This window comes from Zonotrichia albicollis, chromosome 10 (assembly GCF_047830755.1).
Source record: "Zonotrichia albicollis isolate bZonAlb1 chromosome 10, bZonAlb1.hap1, whole genome shotgun sequence".
Lineage (NCBI taxonomy): Eukaryota > Metazoa > Chordata > Aves > Passeriformes > Passerellidae > Zonotrichia > Zonotrichia albicollis.
In genome coordinates, this window is record NC_133828.1 from 24280721 (window position 1) to 24293062 (window position 12342).

A 12342-nucleotide genomic window follows, 5' to 3' on the forward strand; every position below is an offset into this window, starting at 1 on the left:
CAATCTTTTCTGCCAGATTTTTTCCACTTCTTTGTTCCTATATCCAAAACGCAGAGCATCCCCACCTCTCTTTCCCACAGGATTCCTTTCTTTGTTCATCTTGCCCTTTTTTTTTATCCTCTACTCCTCTGTTTACTCTATGCCTTTGCTTATTTTCTACCACTTCAGCAGAAGAGAGTCCAAGCAAAGATGAAAAACAAATGGGAAGCGAAAACATTCCTTTGCTAGTTCGCGGTTTGCGCATGGAAGCGTGCCATTTCTGGGAGAACAGTCCAACTGGCATCTCAGCCTTCCCTGTGGCACTGGACAACGATGTTATGTTGCTCAGGCAACCATTCCTAATTGGCTTTGGGGATGTTGAGAAAACAGGATGGGTTATTTTGCTGGTCTGTCAAAGGTCCCAGGAGCGTGGTGGCACGGCACACAGGTTGCTGCCACGGCAAGTGAGGCACTGAACGAGCACATCAGGCAGCCCTGCGAGCACAAACACGCCAAACACACAGAAAACCCATCCACTCTGCAGCCTCAGTCGTGTAAAACAATGTGTACAACAGTTGTCATACAAGACTACAACAACTACTATGCCAGAGACAATGTTATTCCAGACTCATGCTGAAAGCAAATCTGAATGTTTCTCCTGGCTTGAAAAATTAGAGATAAAAAAGGCGCTATTTATATATAACAGTATCCTACAAGAAACAGATTGTCAACAACAGTTTGGCAGGGCACCATGAACATCTTTTAGAAATTGGGAAGAAAAATCTTCAGAATGTAAATGTCTGCTGAAACAAATGAAGATAGAAGCTTTAAGAGCAAGAGCTACTGCCTCAAAGTTCCTCCAGAGGGTTCATCTCAGTATATGTATATTTTGCATCTTAAAAGAAACACACCATATGCTAGGATGACTTTTCGTAACTAGAAAAGTCTGCCTTATATTTTTGGAACAAGCAAGTTTTTCCCTGGGCATGTTTATTGACATGTTTCATAAACCTCAAATCCTTAACTGAAAAAAGAACCTATTTTGGCTGCATGAAAAGCAGATTCTTTTTTAGTTCAGAAACCAAGAGGAGGAAGAAAGGAGAAATTTCAAGTTAAAAATACTTTTAAACATCAAGACACACCAAAACGAACATTTCATTGAAAATGTATTCGGATAAAATTCCATTTTTTCAAAATTTTCTCCCTTTTTCCTTTTATGAAAAATATTTGTTAAACTTAATCCAGATTCAGTAACAAAGGCACAAAACGGAAGCACTTTTCTGAGTACAACAAACCAATAAATTGCACTTCCTAAACCAACAGAGTCACAAATCCTCTTCTGTGGATCCCTGTACTGTCTCTACTTTCTGCAGGGCCCACAGGAGGCACAGATCCACCCGGACCTCCCTGGTTTCCCTTGGTCCCAGAGCCATGCAGAAACTTACAGCCTATCCTCTAAAGCTACCAGAAGGATGGAAAATGACCCAATTTTTTCTTTTCATTGTGTTTACTCTGTTTTCACTTTGGTGTCTGCCACGTACCAGGAGTTTCCCCAGCCCCCATTACTGAATGGGATGTCTGTGGGTTTCTTCAAGCCCACACATACTGCACTCTATAGTACGCACATACACATGCTACATTTAAGGTCTAGGAAGAGACTGGACCAACTAGGTGGGGGAAATAGGTATTCTGAGCTCCCTGGGACACTTTTTAGTCCAACAGCAGACTTGGAAAGGCTTGGTGAGGGCAGGATGTTGTGCTCCCTGCCCTGAGTTACTGCCAAGGGCAGGACACCAGGCTCAGCAGCCCTAATGCACCACATCCAGCCTGTGCTCATCTTTCATGTCTAGGGGAGGCAAAAAATATTTTCAAACTCATCAGCTGTATTTTTCAAAGGATGCTGTCTTAACTATTTTTCTCCCACAGACAGTCCCGGTTCCCAAGGCCTGGGAGTGGCTCCCACTATACAGAATAAGAGATAACTGTAGAAATCTTGTACTTGTTTATCCACAACTGGTCAGAAAGCTCTCACATACTGCTTGTTTAGCTAGATTTGCATGTACTTGCAACTATTTTTGGCAAAATAACTTTCTTAGCCTCCATTGTTTCCACAGTGGGTGGCTCCTTCCATGTGTTTCACCTTTTCAGAAATGTTCCCCTATCTGAGGAAAGCACTCCAGGTCTCTAACATAAGCAAGCAGATTATTTTACCACTGGGAACACTTGAACAAGACCATATGAGAGGCTCACATCACAAAAAACTGACTATCAAGATGTGCTGCCTCCCAAAACACAGCCACTAGTACTTAACACACCAACAAGGTCAACAATGTCCTGCCACTGTCACTCAGGGGCTTTGAATTTCCACAAAACATACTCAGAGGCATTTTCAGGTTCATAATGACACTTTAACATACAGAATATAAATAGATATGACAAAACATTGTTATTTAAGCCTGGAGGAAGAGACAAGGGCAGTCACATTTCTCTATTATAAATTATTATGCACTCTGAAACATTAATGAAACAAATGACATTGGTGGACTGTATTCAGAAGATAAATAACAGGAAAATTAAAGACTTGCACTTACAACTACTTCTATTGGAAGTGTGCTAATTTTGTGAAAAGCTGTGTGAGCAAATGATGAGCTATAACTTTACTTGCACAAATTTGGTGTTACAAAGAAAAAGGTAACTCTTGTGTGTTTTTTTCTATTTGCATTCTGTTTTCAATTGTGAGCTAATTTTTGGAACACACTTCTTGTACAGTATTTAAGGGCAGACCTCGAAGTTTACTGCACACATCGCTCCTCATCTGTCTCAGGAGGACTCAAGGAGGACACTGCTTGCACCCTTCAAGCTGCAGGACAGAGATATTAGAGACTCACAGGCTCTTGCTGCACTTGTGCATCCCTGATGATTGCCAATGAAACAAGCATTTTTTAAGGACTTGGTACTATACATAAATGCAAGAATACAGGAAGATGCCCAAAATAAATAAATGTGTACTGTAAGCTATCAAAATATTTTAAGAGCCCTTTCAGTCTCATATCAAACAGATATTTCATAAAATACACTAGCACCAAAATGAACAGCATCCTCTAGACATTCTGTACAGACATAGAGTCAAGAGAAAAAGCATTTGTGGTCTCTTTTACTTAGACTAAAGGGTGACCTAAATTAACACTGAGTTAAAGATAACAAAAAGACCTCCAGCAGTAAGGAGCTGAACATAAATCTGATTGTTTCAATTACTGTCATCATGATTTCTCAGAAGGAAGCAGCTCAGCCTTCACCTGCAATTCTGAAAGGACTGATTCTCAACCTGAAAAGGGGGCATTTATCACTGCTGGGTGTACACTCATACTCAAGACAGGATACCAAAAATTTTCTGTCATGACGACATCTGACTTCACTCACGTAACACAAATCCGTCAGTTGCCAGGATTCCATCCACACCTCCAACTCTGCTGTTAACAACCACCATAAGATTTCATCTGTGATCTTGGCTGAGCCAAGAAGATGTGCTGGCTGACACAAACTCCAGTCAAACTGAGTTCATTAAGTATTCCTCCTCCCTCTGCTCACTGACTTTGACAAATCAGGGAGCACTGTTCCCACACCGAGTTTCTTATTCCCATGTAAGATGGTGACAAATTTGGATTTTCCAGAATAGCCTCAATAAAATATGGACAGAATTCTAGTGATAAACTTGCATGAATAAAACTGGTGACCAAACTACAAGCGTCCCCTTTTTTCTTTTCAGGAATCACACATTTATTAAACAGGAGATTTAGGCACCACCACCAAAGCAGAAAAAAGAATAGAAGGGTTCACTTCATATTCTGCTAGCAATGAAAGCCTACATAAAGAACCACAGAATGGTTTGAGTGAAAAGGACCTTAAAGATCATCAGGTTCCAGCTGTCTGCCATGGGCTGGGCACCTTTCACTAGAGCTGATGGAGCTGCCCAGAGCCCTGTCCAAACTGGCCTTGGACACTGCCAGGGATGGGGCAGCCACAGCTGCTCTGGGCAACCTGTGGCAGGGCCTCACCACCCTCACAGGGAAGGATTTCCTCCTTATATCTGGCCTTAACCCATCCTTTATCAGTTTCTCTAATTGCTCCTTGTCCTGCCTCTTTATGCAAGGACAGGGCTATAACATCTCCCCGGAGCCTTCCCTTCTCCAGGCTGAACAAACCCAACTCTCCCAGCCTGTCTTCATGGGAGATGTGCCCCAGCCCTCACAATTTGTCAGAGGCTCAACTCGAGTCCTCAGGTTTTTCTGAACTTCTAAGGCCATATAATTCATGGTTTGAAGTTCAGCATCTCCTTTTTAAGCTTCCTGTTGCCTACTATTTCTTAGTTACTGAAAAAATCTCCTACCATTGTCTGGCAACAACATCTAGGGATAAGAATGGCCCTGTAAAGAATACTTTATGCAAGATTAATGCCAGAAGCATAAACAATAAAATGCTAATAAAATATTAAATGCCATAAAAGATACCATAACTGTAAAAATAGATATGAAATTTCTCCCTCTGCTCCTTGTTCGCAAATTATAAACTCAGGTAAGGACAACTCAGTATTTGTAAATTCATTAGAATAAAAAGCATTGATTCTGAGTCATCTATCCTTTAGACAGTGAAAATCTATTGTGATATACGTAAATATTATCCCAAAAAGATTTTTATCATCATTCATAGTACTTTTTTTTCATTATCATAAATAAATATATCTTGAGAAAGTTATACCAGAAAACTGAATTAGAGCACCCAAGTTCTACTCAAAAGTGAGACAGTATCTTCCCATTCAAACTTTTCATTAATGTGTATATTGCCACAGGATGAACAAGATACTGAACTTAGACGCTTTTTTTTTAAGGCACTTTAGGACAATTTCATACCTCAAAATAGTACAGTATTTTGTTACCCTTGACATTTGTTTAATGGCAATACTGACTTTCACTTTCTGTTGCAATTTCTTTTTCTTCCTTGAGAGGAGAAATCACTCCAGCTGTAAGGACAACAGTAATTTTCTTAAGTAACTCAGTTAATTTTTTCAACATTCTTCAGTCCTTCACAATAGCTGGTAAATCAGCATTTAGCCAAATATGTGTCAGTAACCTCAGCCAAGATGCCCACAGCCATTTATACAGAAGAGAAACTCTCCTGCTGTATGCAATACCTGCTCCAAAATTAATCAACACCAGAAAATAGCAGTAAAGTAATTCTTGAAAGACTACCAAGCAAATACACTAAGGAAGTACAAAGGACTTGTAAGGTTAATTGCATTACTGCTACATAGAGGCACCTGATAAATATGTTTTGGGACAGCTTTCCAATTATAAAAATTCTAAAAGGCAGCTTAAAAATGAGCGGAAAACAGCACTGTAGATATTCAGTTGGAAATTGCAGTGCTCTGGAAAAAAAATTTCAAATTTATCCTTATTTTCCCTGATTTTTAACAAGCATCCTGAAACAGGAAAACTGTACCTATTTTGAAAAGCAGGCCTTTGCCTGTGCATTTGGAAAACTTAGGGAGGTCATTTTCCTTTTTTTTTCACTCTACAGATCCAGGGCAGTGGTCTCCACTTTCCCATCAGACTTCCCCAGTCAGACCCTCAGAAGACAAAAGGCCGCACAGAGTAGAAGTCTATAGCAGAAGTTTGAAACCTACAGTCCATTCATTCCCTTCAAATATTTATGTTTTAGCCCTTGAAATTATTTGTAAAATGCCTATTATGTCTCATAATATTTTTGTTTATAAAAATTAAACGTGAGACCAGACCCTCCAAAGCACCAGTACTTAAACAGTGATAAATGTCAGTGACTACAAAGATAACATGAGCCAGCACATTCCCAAGTAAGTAAAAATCTAAGCCATGATAGGGATAATTTTCAGTTTCCTACAAATTTTAATTTCCTCAAATAAAACATTCACCCTCTTAGCTGAACAAAGGCTTTTAAAACATACACAGTTGCATCATTATTTGATTATTTAATTCATAAGTACAAGCAATGGCTGGCCATGGGAATGACAAGCACTAAGTACACACTATACAAAATATAAAGATAAATTAAAACCAGCTGTCTGGGAAGCACACAGAAGTCTGAGAAGACTGGAAGCTTCACACTTCCTCATTTATCTTTTAATGGAAAAAAATTGACATTAGCTGAAAAAGTATTGATTTTCTGTGCTGTTGCCCGTGGGTAACTAAAGATTTTAAATTCATTTTTGCAGCATACCAAGACTGCTTAAAAAGAAAAATTTCAGAGCTTGAATTACTTTCTGGGTCCCACAACACATACAGACATTTATTTCTGTTCAGACTTGTCCTCCTAAATGAGAAACCTGCATTTGGAAGTTGCACCATTATGTTTAAATCTGCTTCAGCACGGCTGAGATGTATAACCCACCTTGACAGAAACACCAACCTAAAGTGCAATAATATTTCACTTGCTGCTATTAAGAAATGGCACATTACACTGCTTCTAGGCATAAGAGATGGTAGGAAAACAACCCATTTTCCTTGGTATGCTTGCACCGTGAGCATCCAGGCCTTTTGCTCCCTTTTATGCCCCCAGCGCTGGCAGTGCCCCCCAGGGGTCTCAGAGGAGCAAACAGGGTGGCAGCTGGGGGAGCAGGCATGGAGCAGCACCAGCCTGGCCCAGAGGACGTGCCTGTGCCCCAGGAGGAGCAGGGAGCTGGGCACAGGTCTGCAGCTCCAGGAGCACAGAGCTAAAGGGGAGTGGCCGTGCAGGACAGACAGAGCGACGAACAGGACAAGAGCTGTGGAAGATGTCAGCGCTGGAAAGCCAGAAGGGATGAACACACCCCTGGTGCATTTGCATTTTAAAAAATTAGTTTTAAAAATAAGTTTGTACTCATTACATTTCTTTATAAGAAATTAGATTTCACCTACAAACAGATTTAGCAATGCTGGTGCTTTTCTCAGTGTTATATCACACAGCTATGACACATTTTTCATGGCAAACCACCCAAGAATCAGCCAAGAAAGCAGAACTATGTGTTCCTCAAGATAGCTGCAGCCTTAAGAGCAGTTTGTTTCCACTAGTTTCCAAAATGGGAAGGCTGCCATAGATGTTGCAGAATAAAATCTCTGATGTTGCCATACCCCCCACAAGCACAATCAGTGTTTCTCAGCACCGAGCACAGTGCCCACAACCAGACAAAGCAAAACACAAAACAAAAACATTTTTAACTATGTTCATTACCTTTGAACTTATGCAATGGCATTAAAAAAAAAACTTTCTTATGAGATACTGCCTTTTTTCTATAGACATCTATGAGCCTAATATACATCAATCACAACCTCAATAGTTCTAGTTCACTGTATGTAAACCCCTTTATCTGGTGTTAGCTAGAGCTGCTCCCTTAGGGGAAATTCTCCATGTTTATCAAGTTATTATTATTATCTACCTATATTTTACACAGCATTATTCCTTACTCCATCTTTGAAATTATTTTTACTGATTTACTACAAAAAGATGTGAAAAAGAATGAAGAAAATGTAGATTCTAAAGTCAATGGATTCATACTTTACAAAATAATTCTGTGTAACTTTAAAATAATTCAAATAGTCAATAATATATAGAATATTAAAGAGATACAGCACAGGTTTATGACTAGTATTTGACAGCTTTACACAAAATGATTGAGCTAAAGTGCTCACAAAGTTAAGAAGAAAGCATAAAAATCTGAAAACACGGAATAAATCTTTAAAAATGCTGAAGAACATTGAAAATCTAATTATGAATATATCAGAAGGTAATTTCACCAGAAATACCATAAGGTGGCAGAGAATGATAGTATCTGTGTGCCTTTGCCCCACAAGGCAGCAGCCAAGGGCCAGAGCAGCTCTGGGCTGGGCAGGCAGCAGGAATCAGAGCTGGAGGCAACAATCCCTCTCTCCTTCCTTCCCTCTGTGCCCCGTGCTGCCCTGATACAGAGCCACATTCCAGCTATCAGAATGTGCTCCCGTCAGAGAGGACAAGTGGGTGTTTGGCTCTGCAAAGGTCATAGAGCTGGGAGCAAAACGAGGCACTCAGCAGGGCACAAAACACCAGGAGAACCATGAGCAGGGATCTGGTACACGGCCTCTGCAGAACTGGGCTGAGCATCTCAGCTGGAAACCCAAACCCAAGGGTATTAAGAAAAATATCACAGCTTTAGGAAAGGCCACATGATTGCAACTGGCTGTTTCAGCTGAACCAACTCTTTCTAGATTGATCTTACATTGTTTTGGCCAAAACACTATGAAAACCCAAAGAAACTGATGAATAGGAATTCATTCATTTTAAAGGCAAGAAAATCTGACACCCTCTCCTCTCCTGAATGTAGCTCAGAAAATTTAGATTTGCAGCAGGCAGACACACAGCAGCTGTGATGGAAAGGGTAGGAGCTATGAACCCAAGCTGCCATGTCATCGCTACATTTCAGAGCATCTGCACATCCAACCACAACCTTTGCATCACCAGAAATGGCAATTCAAAAGCATATCACAGATTACTTCTGTTTCTTTCCCTTAAACTCACAGATACTGCACAACCCTGTGGAGCTACTGGGGAGTCCTGTAAGGCTCTCAGGGCTGGTCAGCTGGGCTAATTCTAACCCTCATTTCTGACTTGGTTTGAGGCCTCCTCCAATAATCCTCAATATACATCAAAAGAAAGAACAACCATTATTGTATCAATTAGAGACAGAAGCCACTCTTGTTATTAATTGCAAGCTCTGTCACAAAACAGTATTTATGGTGAATGGGCAAGAGGCAGAGTATGCAGCTACTAGAAAAAAAACCTTGTTTGGATTTTTTAAAGATTATTTTGCATTGCAAATAATAATTGCATTGCCTTGCATGTCACTGAATTGCATACGGCAAACTGACCAGGGGTTTTGTATGTAGGCTACGCTACCAATTATTAGGAGAACCAAGAAAAGCCCGCTCAGTGGAACAGCATGTAATTTACATTTAGCTTTCCACAGCATATTTGCACACCCACACAATATAGGTCACAGTTAGGGAGAGTTAGAGAACTCCTTTTTTTTCCCTTCAGTCAGAGAATGCATTATTTTTGCCCGTGATTTTGTGACCCAGGAATATTACACCAGGTAGCAACTGTGACCTGCCTATACCTCCTAGAAGTTACACACAGAGTCGTCAGGCACAGGTGAATGTGGAAAGACAACTTGTATTTAACTGACAGGAAGGGGTAGGGGGGAAAGGAGATGGATTTTTGCATTCTTCAGTCATTACACAGAATGAAAAATAATTTGTCTGGCTACAGACAGACTCATCTTCTGACTGCTCTACAGCTCTATTTCACATCATTCCTATCCTGTTTTTGGCAAGCACCTTGTGAAGCTTGTTCTCCAGAAACAGAATAAATTCCAGAAGCATGGACTTAAACAGAAAAGCAACATAATTACTTACCAGAGGGATGTATATGTCATGTTCACACTGGGGTCAGAGGGATTCACGATGACTCAACACCAACTGCTGCTGTTTGGGATCTCAGCAAGTTGCTTTATGTTGAAGCTTCTTCCTTTTAACTAAGTATGATTTCCACCATTAGCCACCACTTTCTCACCCAGCTGACCCACTCTACTCTGAAAGAAACATTTGTCACTGAACTAACCACTCCAGCTTCCCATTTTCAAGATCAAAGTCCCTTTATCTAGTCCATTTCTTGCCATTTCTGTAGCTCTCCATCAATGATTCTGCCTTTCCATTTTCCCTAGATCTATCCTTACCATGTGACAACACAGCTAACTGGCTCCCTAAATACCAACTGCTTTTCTTTTATAAGTTCCTCTCCACCATTTTCCCTGAAAATAAATTTATTAAAGAAACTTTTATCTTGTGGCTAAAATCTCAAAAATTGCAATCTAGGAAGATGAGCCACAGTCTCTCTAGGTTAATTTCTCTCCCACTTCTCCTATAACATTGCCATTTCTTTCCAAACAAGGTTGAATTTGATTTTCAAAGGCAGAAGGGAAGAAACAGTTAAATGCTGCTTTCCTGAAAAAAGATCAAAAAGATGCCACAGATTCCAGAGAAAGTCAGCTATAAAAATCCTAATAAAGTACAAATGGGAGCAAGAGTGCACCTGCAGTCCCACTGCAGATGCAGGCTGACCACACACAGGGCAGACACAGTAAAGGCAGAGAGGAAACAAGAAGAATCACCAGCCTTGAACCATTTCTGTAGGATGTTAACAGAAACTTCTCTTGACCTAAATTCCATTTAACATCACCTTATCCATACTGGGTTTGTCACAGGGGAAGAGGTTGGGGTAGCAACAAGAATTGAGAGACATCATTGCATCATATAATCTGAATAAAATATAGTCATGTTATATTAAGCGGGATGAGTGTGGCATTTCTATCCCAGCCTGTCTATCCCATGACACACAAAAATCAAGAGCCAGGTGATGCTGCCACAAGAGACCCTGAGGAACAGAACGCTCACTCCAGCTGCTCAGTGTGTCCAAGTGCTGACCAGTGGCCTGGACCTCACACCAAGCTGTTCCCTTCCTAGTGGCATGGCCCATGCTCCCCCACACCTGGAGCTACTGCTTAAATTTCTTTCTCATTTATTTATTATTTAGCCCTTTCTGATTTAAACTGTCAGCATGAGCCATGAAAGTCTCACCAATTCCACTGCCCATATCTAAGGTCAATCAGCACCAACATTTCTGCAACTCTTCAGGCTCCCGCTGGAAACATTTTGCAGGAAGCAGGAACTGCTACAGAGCAAAGCCCTTCTATTGCCTTTCATTTTCCAGGATTGATCAGGTCAGCTGCTGCTGGGCAGATGCAGCCAAGGCCGCCTCTGTCTGAGCAGGCAGGCCCCACTCCATGGCACAGGCTTCATACAGACTCTTCTTTGGGCAACCTGAGCTCGTTGGATTTTCTGTTGAGAAATGTTTCAGTTCATCATCTGGAAAAGTGTATCGCATTGCAAGATAAGGTTTCTTGAAATCGATCTTTAGATCATTCTTAGACAAATGTTACCTACTTTGGGTTGACTTGTTTCATAACAAAGCAGTCCCAGATCTATGCTCTACTCTACTGATGTAAAGGATCCAATTCATCATTTTAACACCTCTGCATCCTTCACAACTGTACTGTACCTTTTGCTTGCTTCCTTCAACACCTACGCTGATATGGCAAATTCAACACACAAACACACACACACAACCCAAAAAGAATAAGCATTTACTTTAGTATTCCACTGTGAAGGATTTTTTTAATCTCATTAAACTTTGCTTATGAAAGCAACACAAGCCTGAAGGAAATTCTTGAAGAAATTCCTTTTTGAAGTCTAATTACCCAGAGTAACATTTCCCATGAAAATTATCTACAGAAACCACTGCCTTTTCCCATACCAGGATAGTCAAAAGCTTCCAAACCAGAAAACAAGTTACAAGGAAAAGAAAACAAAAAAAACCCAAAAACAAACTCCCAAAAATCTCTAGGAACTGTTTGAATTGTTCAGTGTTTTTAAAAAATATTAAAAAATACAGGAGTAATGTACAAGTATTTGCTGCCCTATACATGAGGCAGAGGGGCTAATTAAATAATTAGGACAGGCTCATTTTATACATACACAACCATTAAAAACATAAACACACACATGTTTAGCAGCAAAGGGCTGGCAGTTCCTTCCTGTCTCCCACTGCAGGGACAGCAGCTTCTCCAGCATGGCACAGGCACAGAAGGCTGACCAAAGTCCCTTAAGAAATACAGCCCTCCTGAGACAAAGCCCCATGGTAAAGAAGCATAAATTCCAGGGAAAAGCCCTTGCTGATATCCCATGTACTGGCAAGAACAAGAGCAAAATCATTCACTCCCACCCCACTAAGCAGCCCATCAGCAGGCTGTGGCTCAGCTGAAATGTACAGCACCCAGAGGTACACACACACACACACAGAGTCACACACACCTGGGCCAGAGGAATACAGGAAGATGTAGCATGAACACTCTCTGCTCATCCCCAGAGTGGACTGGAGAAAGAGGTGGCAAAGGAGAGCAGTCTCATGCCTGCCACCATTTACAATAGAGCAGGAGGCCAAGGACTGCCCTGTCACACCAGTCACAGAGCTTTAACTTCCCACAGCCATGACAGCTTTGAATTAATGTAATATTTAATATATATTTAATGTAATAAGGTTCAAATTGCTTCTCAGATGCAGAGCAACTCTGACACCTGTCAGTAAAGTTGTGTTTTTGATGGCTGTACAAAAACACATCTGAGCATATAAAATTACAGAGTACAGCCCTCCAACACCAGCACTTGGAAAAAACCCCATGAGTGATCCTACAAGTATATGCAAACC

General features: G+C 40.7%; 1 protein-coding gene across 6 annotated transcripts in view; it reads right to left on the reverse strand.

Annotated features, from left to right (window-relative positions):
- Window positions 1-12342, reverse strand: part of OSBPL6 (oxysterol binding protein like 6) — an 86977-nt gene that overhangs the window by 72299 nt on the left and 2336 nt on the right. The window contains exon 2 of one of the 6 annotated variants that reach the window (XM_074548429.1): window positions 9435-9553. The exons of the other annotated variants lie outside the window; for them this stretch is intronic. The gene's annotated coding sequence lies outside the window, so the exon portion shown is untranslated. The remainder of the gene's footprint in view (window positions 1-9434; window positions 9554-12342) is intronic. 6 annotated transcript variants of the gene reach the window in all.